Source organism: Dipodomys ordii, unplaced genomic scaffold, assembly GCF_000151885.1.
Source record: "Dipodomys ordii isolate 6190 unplaced genomic scaffold, Dord_2.0 Scaffold16, whole genome shotgun sequence".
Lineage (NCBI taxonomy): Eukaryota > Metazoa > Chordata > Mammalia > Rodentia > Heteromyidae > Dipodomys > Dipodomys ordii.
Window position 1 is genome coordinate 2,381,692 of NW_012267232.1, and position 14,803 is coordinate 2,396,494.

Below are 14,803 nucleotides of genomic sequence, written 5' to 3' on the forward strand. Positions count from 1 at the left end.
AAAGAAAAAAAGCCGGAAGTGGCGCTGTGGCTCAAGTGGTAGAGCGCTAGCCTTGAGCTGAAGAGCTGAGGGACAGAGCCCAGGCCCAGAGTTCAGGCCCCACGACCGGACCCAAAATAAATAAATAAATAAAGATATCCTGTAAAAAAAAAATATGCTCAGTCACAAATAAATGAAAACCTTCATGGTCAAATATGCTCACAATTTGATGCTCTTCGCCTTGAAAGGCAGAGCCTAGTCTCCTTCTTTTCAAGTACAAGGTGAGTTCAGTTACTACTAGCAAATGAAAATGGTGCAAGTGGCAATGTGTGGCCTCAAGGATCAGATTATGAAAGTGCTGTGACTTCTGTTTTGCTCTCTGCTTGGGTTTCTCGCTTGAAAGGAAGCCAGTGGCCCTATTAAGAGAGCCCTACAGAACCCCAATGGGGAGGTTCTTCTGGTGTATGGAAGCCTCCTGCTTCTGACCAAGACCAACATGTGACTGCCTCTTGTATGCGGATCTCTAGCCCAGGTAAGCACCAGGTGGCTGCAGCTACAGAAAACATTTTGAAGGACCCCGAGCCAGAAACACATAGTTCCTGATCCACAGAAACGGCATGTGATTACCTTCTTATTGTTTTAAGCTGCTAAGTTTTGAGTCATTGTTATGTGGCTAAAGATAAATATACTGCTCGAGTGGCCGTCTTAGGGATAAGGAGGTTTTAGCCATTTGGGTTTGCGTACTTCAGACCTTCTGACAGCCATTCCCATCTTGACATAAGACTCAGGAAACTAACCTGTTGTCACTAGACATCCACCTCGCTTTCCCTTGCCTGCCTTGCCCTGATTATCTGCTCACTCTATGAGTTGACTCTCTAGATGACTTCATGGAGAGAATGAACTGTTCCCAGAGATGAGGTATATCTAGATGCAGTAGTGGTGATTTTTTAGGGCAACTTAATAAATGGCTTCTGATTATGATTTGGCTTCCTGTGGAGGCCTGCTACAGGGAGACAGTGTGCTGATTATACAGACTTTTGAGTATGTCTAGTCTCTCTGATGATGGCTCCATATGACAAATTAACACTCCAGCACTACAGGATCTACCTGCTTTCTAGTTGGTGCAAGGCAGTCTCTTGGAATGAGCAGGACTTGGGCCAGTATGAGCATCTCTATTGTTAAACAGAAGCCAGAATGTCCCCAGACCATGGGATATAGGGCCATGCTGGTGAGGCCCTTCTACCTGTCCAGGGGCCTTCTTTCTCTGTTTTACCCACACCACCTTCTAGGCAGCAGGAGGTCTGATCTGTATACTGTACTGTACTTCTTGAAGAGGAACCAGGAATCTTTCTCACTTTCAAATAATGAATGTTTTCTATTTCTGATGTCTCTGCCATTACCTGTTATCATTCTTGGCAGAAAACATCATGGAAAACCCAAAACTCCAAGGTTTGATGGCACCAGCTTACCTCTACTAGATCCTGCGATCATATTCTCTGTTATTTTTCTGAGTAAGGCACAGAGATATAAGTACTTGTGGATATTTAATGTGGGCACATGATAATGATTTATAAATTGTAAACCAGTGACATAGGAATTGTAAAAGAAAAAAATTTAAAGCTATAATTAAAGAGTATGAGGACTAGAAAACTGTCCCACTGTCACTTCAGACAAAGAGTGCATTTAAATACCAAGTCTCTGGCATTATTACTACACAATGGTATGTCAATGTTTAAGGGCTCCAGTTGTTAGTAAATTACCCTTAAATTGCTATTTTATTATACCCTCGTTTTCAGTTTAATAACATTTACCATAAAAGGGTTTCTCACAAGTGCATTTAGGCAATTTGCTCATGCGAGAAATGGCTATGAATTAAGTACAGACACACAAGTACTAGCTAAGTAAATGTGCTAAAAGACAGGACTACCAGTGGGTCTTAAACAGTTAAATACTCCTTGGAAGAATTTATATTACAAATTCAATCCTGGATACATCAGATACCAGACACTTCTAAATTTAGTTCAACTCTGAACAACTCAAACAGATGATAACATCACATAACAAGCATTTGGTAGGGATGCAAACTGACACAGGACATTCAAAAAATTGGGGAGAAAAATGGCAAATGGTAGGATTCCTGTGGTGGCACCTGCTCTCAGCTCTCCCAAGGTACACTTTGGTAGGGGTCGAGCCCTGCAAATAATGTGCATTCATCCTGTCACAGTTATACACCAGGTAGTCTAGCATTATGGAGCCCCTTGGTCTCATGTAATGCTCTGTATAGACACAAAGACCCTCTCTGTACTTTCAGGAAGTGTGATGGCCCTCATTGAACTTTGACTCCTGGTATTCACACCTTGAGTATTCTCCTCACCTACTGATCAGAACAGCTCTCTATGATCAGCAATGAGATGGAGGTATTCTGATAGTAGGTCATAAAAAGCAGTTCTGATTTGCTTTTTTGGTTCAATTGTTATAGGAAAAGCCAGTCATTCTAATGATATGCTTAAACATGCCAGGGATGCTTAAACCTGCCTATTTTGGGGGGTGGGGGAGAAGCTGGGACTTCTGCTAGCAGCCCTAACCAACTTAGCAGCCAGGTGTCTGAGCCACCTGGGAAGTGACTTCTGTAGCTCTTGTCAATATCACAACTACAACCGTGGAAGCGATCTTGGGCTTGACCTAACCAACTAGGCTGTCTCAAATTCCTAGGATATAAGTATTATGTTAAACTATTATGGTTGGGGGGTAATTTGTTACACAGCAATAATCAACTGATACAAGGAGCTTCATGTTACTTGGTTGGAAAAAAGAATCATGATGTTTCTGCCACTTAAAATCATCAGAAAAGGCAGGGATCTATGTAGTGGCACATAGTGCTACAGAAATGTACAAGTGCTATAAGTTACAAGCGCTACAGAAATTTCTCTTAGAGCAAGGAGGTCATCAGATGCTGGTCATTCACGAGGACCAACAAGGGCTACTCTTAAAGGATCCAGATCATCTGGGCTCTGCTCATACCTGTAATCCTAGCTACTCAGGAAGCTCAGATCTGAGGAACACAGTTTAAATCCAGCCCAGGCAGGCTCTCTCTCTCCCTGTTTCTGTTCCTCTCCCTCTTATTTCAGTCCACTATGGCTTCCTTGAACGTGTCAGAACCATGAACCTCAGAACCATGTTACTGTTTCTGATGCCTGACACACTTTTCCTCTGGCCCACATTTAGCACCTCTCAACTCTACTTGGCTCTAATGCCACTTTTCTAATGAGACTTTCTCTGTCAACACTATGTTAAGTTGCCTACCTCACCCTACACTTCCTAATCCCTAGGTCTGCTTTATTTTAGACAGAGCACCTAGCACCATGTGACCTGATATATATTTACTTTCTGCCTTTCTTCACTAGAATGTAAGCCCCAGAGGGCTTGTGATGGTGTCTTCACCTTCCTATACATGAACATTTCCTTATCGATCCCATTTTAATGGATTTATGAGATTGGCCCCCTAGCATTTGATTTGATAGTATCTTATAGACTTTAGGGTTTTTTTTCCTTTTTCTCTTTCTTCTTTCTTTTCTTTCTTTTATCTTTCCTTTCTTTCCTTCCTTCCCCCCTCTCCCCCTCTCTCCCTCCCCCTCTCCCTCTCCCTTTCCCCCTCTCCTTTCCTCCCTCTCTCTTTCTTTTACTAGTCCTGGAGCTTAAACTCAGAGCCTGGGTGTTGACCCTGAGCCTCTTTGTGCTCAAAGCTAGCCCTTTACCACATGAATTACAGTGCCACTTCCAGCAGACCTTCAGATTTCTTACTCAAAGTGTTAGCTAGTTCCGAGATATTTTGTTAAGTAGAGACTGATGGACTGGATGTCCTACAAACAATGGTAGGTAATGTTACACAAAATCTGTTTAGTCACTTCTTTCTCATTTGACAATTGCTGAATTAGTTACTGTTAGCTTTCAACTCCAATAAAAACAGGAAGGTAATGTAAAAGAAAACAAAATAGTTCATTTGCCAAGTCCATTACATTCTCCTTCTCAATATCTGTTGAAGATGGAAATTCCATGAGAGAACACAAGAGTAATTAGTACTTTCTCTGAATATAACTGACACCAATTAATTTTCATGAAAAAGGATTTGAGAGACCAAGACAACAGAACTGGATGTATTTACTCCAACTCTTTGAAAACATCTGTTCGAGAATGAGTGTTGTGTTAAGACTGTTTTATGTTACAATTCTGTTTGGTAGTAAGTGATTACATTTTAATGAAACCTCTTAGGAATGGATCACCTAAGACACAAATAAGAGATGAAAACAATTGTTACCTCACTCTTGACAAACACATATATCTTCCCTCTAAGCCACATTTGGCTAGTGTTTTACACCAGAAACCTGTCAGAGAGGTTCTAAAAGCACAAACTTCCCCTCGCTAATCTTTGTCCTCACATTCCTAGTTTACCACACTGTCAAAACCCTGCATGTCACAAAATGATGCTCCAATACTGTTATAAATAATGAGAAACCCTCATGTTGACCTTGCAGGATAGAAAAAAACATACTTTACAGAAACACCCTTAGATTAAGGCCTTGTTCTAGGAGAAGCACTAGAAACCACAGCCCCCAACAGAAGTACACCATGATCTAAGAAGCCTAATTGCAATTTTAGTTATTAACACTCAAGGCCCAAATCCTCAATAATGTCCAGAAGATGTCAACATGGGTCAACACCTCTCAAGCATCTTGAGTATACACCAGCAAAATCACAGAGGAATTTTTTATGCTTGATCCAATGGGACAAACTGAACAATCACACATATGATTGAAAACTTCAGGAAGTCAAGGGAAGGTAAGAGTGATGCTAGGGAGCCTTCAGTATCTCGAAATGATTTGGGGCTGTTGAGTCATTGGGTCCCATCCTTTCTGATCTAAATGAGGAAGTGGTTCAACGACTTATAAACAAAAAATCCAATGGGTAGGTGTGAGTGTAAGAGCCCCCATGGCATGTTTTGTAAATCTGTAACACTATCATCACAGAATAGCACATTTATATTCCCAAAATATGCTAGTTAGTGGTGTTAATATTAAAATATATGTATCACTCATTTAGGTATAAAACCTGAAATACCTGAACAAGTTACTCTATGGAGAAGAGAATGAACAATTATTGTTGAAGCAGGATATTTGAATCCTTGACACAAATTAACTAGTGCTATATTTGAAAAGAAAGACCTAGATAACTACAAGGACAGAGTTAGGTGACCCTGGAACACATCCAGCTACACTTCTGTCCTCCTTAGGCATGGTCCTGTAGAGGGAGTTAGAGTCACATCGTCCTGGTTTGCTATCAAGCTGTTGGCTGACTAGAAATTTATGCAAAGCAAAGTGCTAAAGGCCATGTACTTTCACCCATGACTTGGGCATGAAATTCTTTTTCAGGTTACAAGGTCTGGTGAAATAGTCAACAGACCAGTGAAACACTTGTGTGTGTGTGTGTGTGTGTGTGTGTGTGTGTTTCAGATTTCTTAAAAAGGGGCACTACTTCCTAATGTTGATGTCCCAAAGTAGTGGGTAACAGGGACAATAGGAAAGATAATTGTAAAAAGAATGCAGTTCTCTAATTAGGAAGGAGATGGCTGAGGCTATTTCCCTCTTCCTAGTCCCATCCTGTTATGACATTTAATAAACCAAGAGGTCAATGGCTGGACTAGGAGGCCTGACCAGATGAGAACCTTTGGCTTTAACCAACTTGGTAGAAATGCTGCCATAGAAGACAAGGGCTCAGAGTTCACAGGTGTGACACCTGGGGACAAGAGCTCTGGCTTCCCCTTTCTGAGTCTTGAGCACCTAAAACTTACACAACAAAGGAAGATACCAAGATAGGGAGCGGAGAAAGCCAAAGGAAGGAGAAAGAAGGAAAGGTGGAGCAAAGCAGACAAAGAAGAAAAGGTGGAGCAAAGCAGACAGAAATGACCAATCAAAATCAAGTGTGAGTTGTATTTACAAGCCCACACAGCCCAGGAAAAAAGTAGACCCATGTATCATGAGCAGCACCAGCAAGGGCATAGACCTTGCTGGAAGGGCTCATTCCTTGAGCAAACTTTCTGAATACTATGGATCCAGAAAGGCACTAAGGAGGGCATCTATGTCCAAGGAGTTTAAAAGAAACTTGCCTCTACCACTCTCATCTTTACTCCCAGGGTCTCAGGAGCATGGACCAGTAAGGAGAAAGACACTAACCTCTAGTCACTGTGGTTTCAAGCAAGGAAAGACAGCAGTGCTCTCTTGGTCCATTTTAACCTAGTTTGACACCACCTTTTTTAGAGGAGGGTACATGTATTCATCTATTAGGTCTCTATCTTTGTTCCCTATCAGTGTAGAGGATCTGAACTTTTTTGATGAGGTTTGTAGTGTCACAGACAGCCATGGGAAAAGTTCTATATCCATAGATATGTCTGTGATACAAAAAAATTTAGGAAAGTCAGACCATAGGGGTGGAGAAATACTTTGAAGAGGCCTCTATTCCTACAAACAAAAGGCAATACAGTAGGAGGCAGAATCTTTCTAAAGCCCCCACCAGGTCTACTTGATGACTTCCAGCCAGCATCCAACACGTTATTTAGCAACCACCGACCAAGTCTCCCGTCAAAAACCTTAATCCTGTCAAAAACCTTAATCCATTATTGCTAAATGAGTAGAGGCTTGGCCTTCAAACATTTACATCTTAAAAGAGATCATCATAGGACTGGGAAGTCAATCTGCAGGACAAGAGAGAGAGGGAGAGGGCTGGGAAGGTGGCTCAGTGGTAGAGCGCTCGCCTTGCATGTAAGAGGCCCTGGGTTTGATTCCTCAGCACCACATAAGCAAAAAGAAAAAAGCTAGAAGTGGCGCTGTGGCTCAAGTGGTAGAGTTCTAGCCTTGAGCTGAAGAGCTGAGGGACAGTGTCCAGGCCCAGAGTTCAGGCCCCATGACCGGACCCCAAAAAAAAGAGAGAGGGAGAGAGAGACAAAGAGAAAGAGAGAGAGAGATCATCATATGTCACTGGATACTCTGCTGTACACATACCCACTATGCACCCAAACTCGTTCCTTCCTCTCTCTACTCCCATTGTTATCCATGAGGTAACTAAAGAATCTACCTCCATCTCCCAATACTGTTTTCCATGGCCCTCCCTGCCTCTTCTCCAATACAAGTTAGCTTAATGATATACACACTTTTGTAATACTCTTTCTCCAAGCTGAGTGCTGACTCCTTGATGGTAAGGACAGTGATCCTACTCCCTTGGCTAAAGTAGTGCTGACCACACAGATTTGCTGGACCAGATAGGTAAAAAAAGAGATACATATACTTATCTATTATAGCTTCATCTGTCTCTCAGATCCAGATGCTAAGTCTCAACAGAAGAGCTCATGGTGAAGGGCAAGGGGACTTGAGGACCCAGGAGAAGGAGAGCACAGGTCTCTTTTTCACAGATAACTGTATATGGTCTCTTCACCTCAACTCCCTCCCCCAGTGCACCACAAGCCCAAAAGTATTCCTGTACCAGGATCCTCCTCCTCTTGCCTCTACTCACAAATACCTAAGTCACCTGGAGATCCTAGTTGTAAGTACCTTAAAAACTGGCGAGTTGTCCTGGGGACACCTTCCTGAGGTACTCATTTCCAAGACTACCATTGTTTTATGGGGCTTGGAGGTGATGAAGAGAAAGATTATCAAAGCAAGTGAATCATAACACTGATTTTGGCTTGTTGTCTAAGTTTAAATTCTCGTTGCGTTAGCTCTATAAATATGGATAATGCACTTAATCACCCTGTAGTCCATTTCCCCATGTGGAAAATGCAATTATCTCGCAAATTGTTGTGATATTTGAATTATTGTTTTTTTAAAAAAAACATGTTAGGAATCAAACTCAAAGTACATGGCTAAGCAAGCGCTCTACCCCTGAGATATAACCTAGTCTGAATCATTGAGTCTTTGTAAAGCATGGGCCAGTAACCTGGCCCTGGATTATAGTGAGTGACACAAAATCGTTAGCTATTGTCTCCATCATCCTAGGGATATCCCAGGATGATACTTCCAGGGATCTCTCAGGAAGAGAGCTGGGGAGGGAGTGCCCCACAGAACTAAGGCACTGGGGTTCACCAGGTCTGGAGGAGTAGCAATCTAAAAACCTGTTAGACAAGATCAAGCGCATTCAGGGTGGTAACAGAGAAAATGAGAGAAGAGGTGGCAGAAATGTAGTCTCCATCTCTGACTGCAACCCCCTGTACCTCACCTTTACAATAAAATAAATAACGTATTAGGACTGTAAGTCTTCCATCTACTGAATCAGAAACTGTTTAACCAGCCCTGCTGGTAACTGGATCCAGGCTCAAGTTTGAGAACCTGTAGGAGAAAGAACTCAGGAAATCATGGCTTCCATTTGCCAGCAAAGCTACTGAGAAGCCAGATGTGAAAGATGATTTTGTACCAGGAGGAGGACTGGGAGCAATCAAAGAGTGACAAAGACCTATTTTTAAGATGGAGTTGTTAAGACTGGGGAAAAACATAATGTACAATGTAACCAACAACAAATATGGAAGAAAAGTATCATGATCATCTAGGACAGGACAAGTCTGATTGCTTAAGGTTTCATCTCTTCGTATCAGTCTAGTAAGTGAAAAGGAGCAAAAAGTCCTAAAGATGAATAAGGAAGCCACAATCTGGCCCACTGGGGTTTTAATCACGTTATAAAAACAATAAAGTCTGACTAAGCCAGGGGTAACTCAGGAACAAAATGAGGTAACAATTTCAGTACTGTGACATTTTTAGAAGACTCCCACCCTCAGAAACCACTTCTACATGTTCCCTGGAATGCAGCACCGCTCTAAGGAAGAGTGCTGAGATGGGTCTGTAGGAAGCCCCAGATATCCAAGAGTTATCTGGACCTTGGAACAAGAATATTACCTCTACACGGGAACTCCGGAGAGCTGTTTGGTGAAGTATCAACTCACTGGTCTGAAGAGCAGCAACAGGAGCAAAATTCTCTTGACTAGAGGACCATAATATTTTGATGAGTTTGGTGGGGAGGGCACAGATGCTGTACAGGTTATATGGAGCTGAACACATTACAGTTGAGCCAGGTGTTAGGTGAAAAATTTGTGCGTTGATGGAATTATCATATAAGGGATTGCTCCATCTCTTCCCTCTCCACTTTGTCCTCCTCCTTTTCTCCCCTCCTCTGGTGTCCACTGGGCACAGCTCATCATTATTGAGTGTCTGCCTGGCTATTGTGATGTCAGAGGTATTGCTCAGAAACAGCAATGCTGAGAAGAAACAAGCAAGCCCAGCCCTGTTTAGAAACATGTGGCTCTGATTGGAGATCCTGGGACACCGCGCTGCCCCTATTGGCCTGATAACATCTGATAATATCTTATACCTCAACCATCTCCTGAACTCCTTATCGTCCCTCCCCAAATCAAGAAACAGAGGTACAGGGAAAGTTGCCCAAGGTCACACATCAATATCTTGGTACTGCCACAAACCGTGCCAGCGCTCCTGATCATTTGGCTGCACTAGTCCAGGGGACCCAGCTGCCTTTTATAGAAAGTTTCCACACACCTTCTATTCCTAACCTCGATCACAAGCATCGTCGGTCCACATGCTTGGGCAGCACCAGCAGACTCTGTGTCATAGACTTAGTAAGGTGCCCCATTTAGGACCAGGAACACAAGTTGTTTGCACTGGAACTGCATTTAACTGATTCTAAAGAGTCTACTGAGCTGCCTTTTAAAATCTTATGGCACTCACAGGTAACTTAAGCAGAGCTTTAAATGTCTAGAAATCTAACAGCTTCTCTTCAAGAGAAGTCAGCAATTTAGTACACACACCACTTCCCGGTTCTCCTCATGGATGCCCAGGGGGTAAGAAAAAATCCTCTGATCATAGCTGCCATAGTGGGGACAGGCACCATCTTTTTTTGGGGGAGGGGGAGGCTTTATTTTGCAAGGTGACATTTACAGTAACAATGCTAAAGAAATGGAATCTACAAGGTGAAGAGAAAGAGTGAGTGTGTGTGTGTCTGTATCTGTTTGTCTGTGTGTGTCTGTGTGTCTGTGTGTTTAGAGTTACCTGGATGCATTGACCCTAAAATGGGTAGGGAGCCTTTGGAGGAAAAGGAAGCATGCCCCTTGGAACAGCAATAAGATAAACAAGATAAGAAGGTGAAAAACAGACATATAACCTTTAACACATGGCCTGCTCAACTCATCAGGGAACAGATTCCAGTATCTAAATAAAGCCTAGGAAAGAACACATATTAGAAGATCTAGATCATTTATAAAACAAACAGATGGGCCAAGACTGAGTGCAATCCACAGATACTAAGGTGACTTCGGGAGCTAACAAATACTTTTTAACCATATAGAAGGTAAAATAGCACTTCATTGTAAAACAGTCCTGAACGACTCCCCACGTGATCTGATTTTGCTGCCTCCTCATGTGACCAGCCTCCCAATTTAGAGCGTAACCAACTCCCAATGACCTGTAATAACACTATTCCCAAATTAGAGCTCTCAATTTGACTTGGCTTTGGTCCCTCCCTCAAAGCAAAATAAAGCATCCGTTTTCTTTTTTTCACATTCATAATACTCTCCTTTTTGAGTTGCCAACTCAAACCCTGCTCCGGTCAGATTGAGCCCTCCCTGTTTTTTCTTTCTTGATTTTTTTTTTTCTTTCTGGTAAGCCAAAGAGCCTGATGGAAAAACACCAAGAGACAAAAACAAAAACAAAATCAGACAAAAATTCCAAGTAAGTGACATTCAGCTGGAAAAGCTATGATTCACATGCAAATAAAAAAAAATCTCCCTGAATTCACTGTTAAATGACGCAAGCCCCTGGCTTCGACATAAAAAGAACAGAATGAAATCACTCACAATTAAACTCACTCTGGAATACTGGAATTCTCTGGCTAGGCCTTCCCAACTAATGATAAGAAAACCCTCAACTGTAGCAGAATGAAGCTAATTGAGTGGGAGTATGGGGCATCCCCACCTGGGTTGACATTCACCCCTCAAACTCCCCAATCAGCACTCTCTACCTTAAGCCTTCTCTATCACCTACACAGCACAACAGGGCTCAGGAAAGGCTTCCCAGGGCAGGTCTTCCTGGCAGCCTAGGACTGAGCTGAGGAAGCTGGACTCACCACTTGTGCCTAGGATGATGGAGTACAAGAAAGCTTTCTGTGCAGCTCTGGATCAACCAGACAGAATCTTGTCCAAGATACACAACAGCACCGGCCTCTGCCCTCAAGCCTGGGCCAGAGATAGTTTAGCAGAATCCTCTCTCTTGACTTATAGATAACTTCCCATCTCACTTCCCTCTCTTCCTGGCAGAAGGCACAAGTTGATCTGATATAAATTTGTTTTCTTACTAATGCTGATCTCAGGCTGTACTTTCCCTCCAACTGAGAATCACAGGTTCTAGAGGTGAAAGGGAACTTGTGCCTGTGTCCACTGCATGGTTTCAGGACAACTAGAGTTACCAGAACCATAATCAACCTCTGCAACCTTTACCCAGTCAGCTGAAACCACAATCCATCTACAAGCAAAAAACCTCATATGGTAATGTTCACACTAACAGTATTCATGACAGCATAGGGAACAACTCAAATATCCATCATCAGATAGATGATAGACAAAATGTAGGACATCCATACAATGGAATAATACTCTGCAACAAGGATGGGAATTCTGACACATGCTACAATGCGGACAAAGCTCCTGCATATTATAGCAAATGCATTATGCTGGACAAAACCCACAAATAGCGTTTACTTCAACCTGTATGATATAGCTACAATATTTAAACTCATAGAGCTAGAAAGCTGAATAGCGGCTCCCTGGGCTGGAGGCAGGGAGAAGGGGGACCTATTGTTTCATGAGCCTGAGTTTCTGCTCAGGGTGATGAACATTCTAGAAATGGATAGGGATGATATCCTTCAACATTGTGAATCTAGTGAATGCCACAGAACTATACTTAAAACGTTAAATAGGCAAAAAAAAGTAAAATAGGCATATTTTAGGTTATGTGCATTTTATGATTTTAAAAAATGCAGGAAAATCAATCTATTTTCCCTTCCCCAAAATAGCTATTCTCTCCTACCCAATCTTTTATAGGCTAACATCCTCAGTTTTGTTTTGTTTTCCTAATCATCTTCAGATGATGTGACTTTGGGGCCCTTCCTCTGAGCACACTTATTGTCTCTCTGCAACTTGGGTAATCAAGAGTTATAGAGTGGGCTGTGTTCAGCTGCTCCCCTCCCCAAAGTCCTGCTCTGCAAAACCAGCTTAGTGTCCCCAGGTCAAGAGCTACATGAAGTAGGTTTTCATGACAGCCTGCTTTAGCTACCAAGGCAAGGGTCTAGGTTTGGAAGAATAGGCATGCCAACATCTCACCACCCTGGGCCACTTCCTCAGATCTAGTTCCATTACTCATACAGCTGTGAGCAGCTGCAGCTGAGAGGTGAAGCCAGCAAAGGCAATTGGGGGAAGGGGCTGCATCTCTGGCTGGGCATTTCTCCTGGATTTCTTGGATGTTTGGGCAAATTGAAGTGGAGGGTGCTCTTGGCAAGCTACTTTTAGCCACTCACCATAGGTCTGGATCCTTTGCATAGGGCTAAATAAAAACCCCACTAGGTATAAGGACACACTTAAGCCTCTTAGTCCATCTGGAAAAGGTTTGAACGTTTGAGGCAGGAAAGTTCCCTTTTGCATTTTGAAGTATTTTGAAACTGAATTGCCTGGGTGTTGGTCTCATTCCATAAGTGAGTAATTCATTTCCTGAAAGTAAACTGCTCACCCTTTGGAAGTAGACCAGTGATTTTGGGGGTACCATCTAAATTATCACTAGGCGGTAAATATTTACTGCATAGACACACTGCTTTTCTAGGAATGTCAGTTCATTTGCTAAAATAATGATCCTTAAAACTGGTACCCTTAAAAAAATCTAATTCTTCTCTAAAGAGTGCAAAATTTATGCCTGGGATGGGGTATAGGATGTGTGTGTGTGTGTGTGTGTGTGTGTGTGTGTGTGTGTGTGTGTGCTCACGCACGTGTGTTGGATGTGTGTGTTTCACTTACTAGCTGGAATAACCACATATAAATTAAAACCAGACCTGACTTTAAAATCTTTACCTTCTTCTTTTTCTTGACTCCTGATTTTCTATTAATATCAGAGCCAATAATGGATTGACTTTGGAAAACTCTCTTTCCTGTGCCAGTATTTTGCCAGGGTAAAACTTGAAAAGATGGGGTTGAAAACTCTCTCTTCTGGGAGTCCTTTGGTTTGGGGAATTCTGAGAAGATGACCTCTAAAACCCACCACTTCCTATAAGAATGGACCTCTACAGAAACACCAGGAGGCATGTCTCCCATTCTCCTGTGAGGAACAACTTCCTGGACTCCCTACAACCAGAATTATCACCTGGCTTGAAGGCCTTTTGCTTTGAAAAATAAAAAGTTGTTTTCTTCAGGACTGAAACCATTATTTAATCCTTTCCAAAAAATTCCTGTGCCCCTCTTTCTTCTTCTCCTCCTCCTCCATTAAACAGGCAAGCGTTAGGAAGGACTTTCTGATTTAAAAATATGGAGACAGATGATTACTTTCAGAGTTTGTGTATGTGGTGGGCTCTGAGGTAGAAATAAAGCCAAGAAGTGATTCTCAGAGTAGGACCATAGAAGGTTAAACATGTGGCAGAGAAAGGCCATTCTGGATTCTCAGCCCTCTGATCAGTATTCTTGCTCTTCTGTTGTTGGAACTGGTCCTTTTAGTATAGACCACTGGAGTCCTAAGCAACTGTGCTGGCCTTCCAGTATCATCACCATCCGCTTGCATCTTCTGAGACTGGGTGTTTTCATGACTCTCTGAACCTTGCTCCTGAACATCAGATTGTGTTCCAGTCTGCCTTAAAGAACTGTCTTGTGATCCAATGCCATCTGCCTGCTCTTCCACCCCTGCCAGGGGTACCTTGGAAAAGAAATAACTGTGACCTTTTTTTCTGTGTCAGTATTGGGGTTTGAACTCAGGGCCTGGGTGCTATCCCTTATCTTTTTTACTCAAGGCTGGCACTCTGCTACTTGAACCACAGCTCCACTTCTGGCTTCTTTCTGATTAGCTGCAGATAATAATCTCACACACTCTCTTGCCCCAACTGGTTTTGAGCTGAGTTCCTCAGATCTCAGCCTCCTGAGTAGCTAGGATTACAGGTGTGAGCTTGAGAGATGACTATATTCTCTTAGTGCTCTGAAGATAAATATATAGATGATGTAAGTTCATGAGGCCTGAAGTACCACCTAGATCCACGTAGGTCACTTGCTGGGTATATAGCATCCTAGGGCAAGGTCCATATACACAACACTGTGTGACAGAGGACAGTACATAAGAACAAGCTGGCTGCAGAGAACAGAGGATTGGTTGTCCAGATACTAGTCACCCTGAGAGCAATGTGTGTCCTTGTTCATTTATTTCTCTCCAGCAGGCTTACTACAAACATAGCAGCACTGGTTGCTCATATATAAGACAGTAATCACTTGAAAATCAGGGATGACCTATGTTACTAAGAAAGTGGGAATTTAATACTTTAATTTGGTACGTGTTTGTTCTTCATTACAGTATCATATACTGATTTATTATCCATCCATTGGTTTGTCTGTTTATTTGTTTAAAATGGAGCTACAGAGTACAGCTCCAGAGCAGAACTTTCAGGAGAATATTCTTTTTGTTGGGGTGGGGGGGGGAGGGGGGGGTCCAGTCATGGGGCCTGAACTCTGGGCCTGGGTGCTGTCCCTCAGCTCTTCAGC

At 42.5% G+C, this 14,803-nt stretch overlaps 1 protein-coding gene across 3 annotated transcripts in view; it reads right to left on the bottom strand.

The window, feature by feature from the left end:
• Positions 1–14,803, bottom strand: part of Samd4a (sterile alpha motif domain containing 4A) — a 237,796-nt gene that overhangs the window by 96,156 nt on the left and 126,837 nt on the right. Inside the window, exon 1 of one of the 3 annotated variants that reach the window (XM_013012350.1) lies at positions 8,913–9,188. The exons of the other annotated variants lie outside the window; for them this stretch is intronic. The gene's annotated coding sequence lies outside the window, so the exon portion shown is untranslated. Of the gene's footprint in view, positions 1–8,912; positions 9,189–14,803 lie in introns of those variants that run through there. 3 annotated transcript variants of the gene reach the window in all.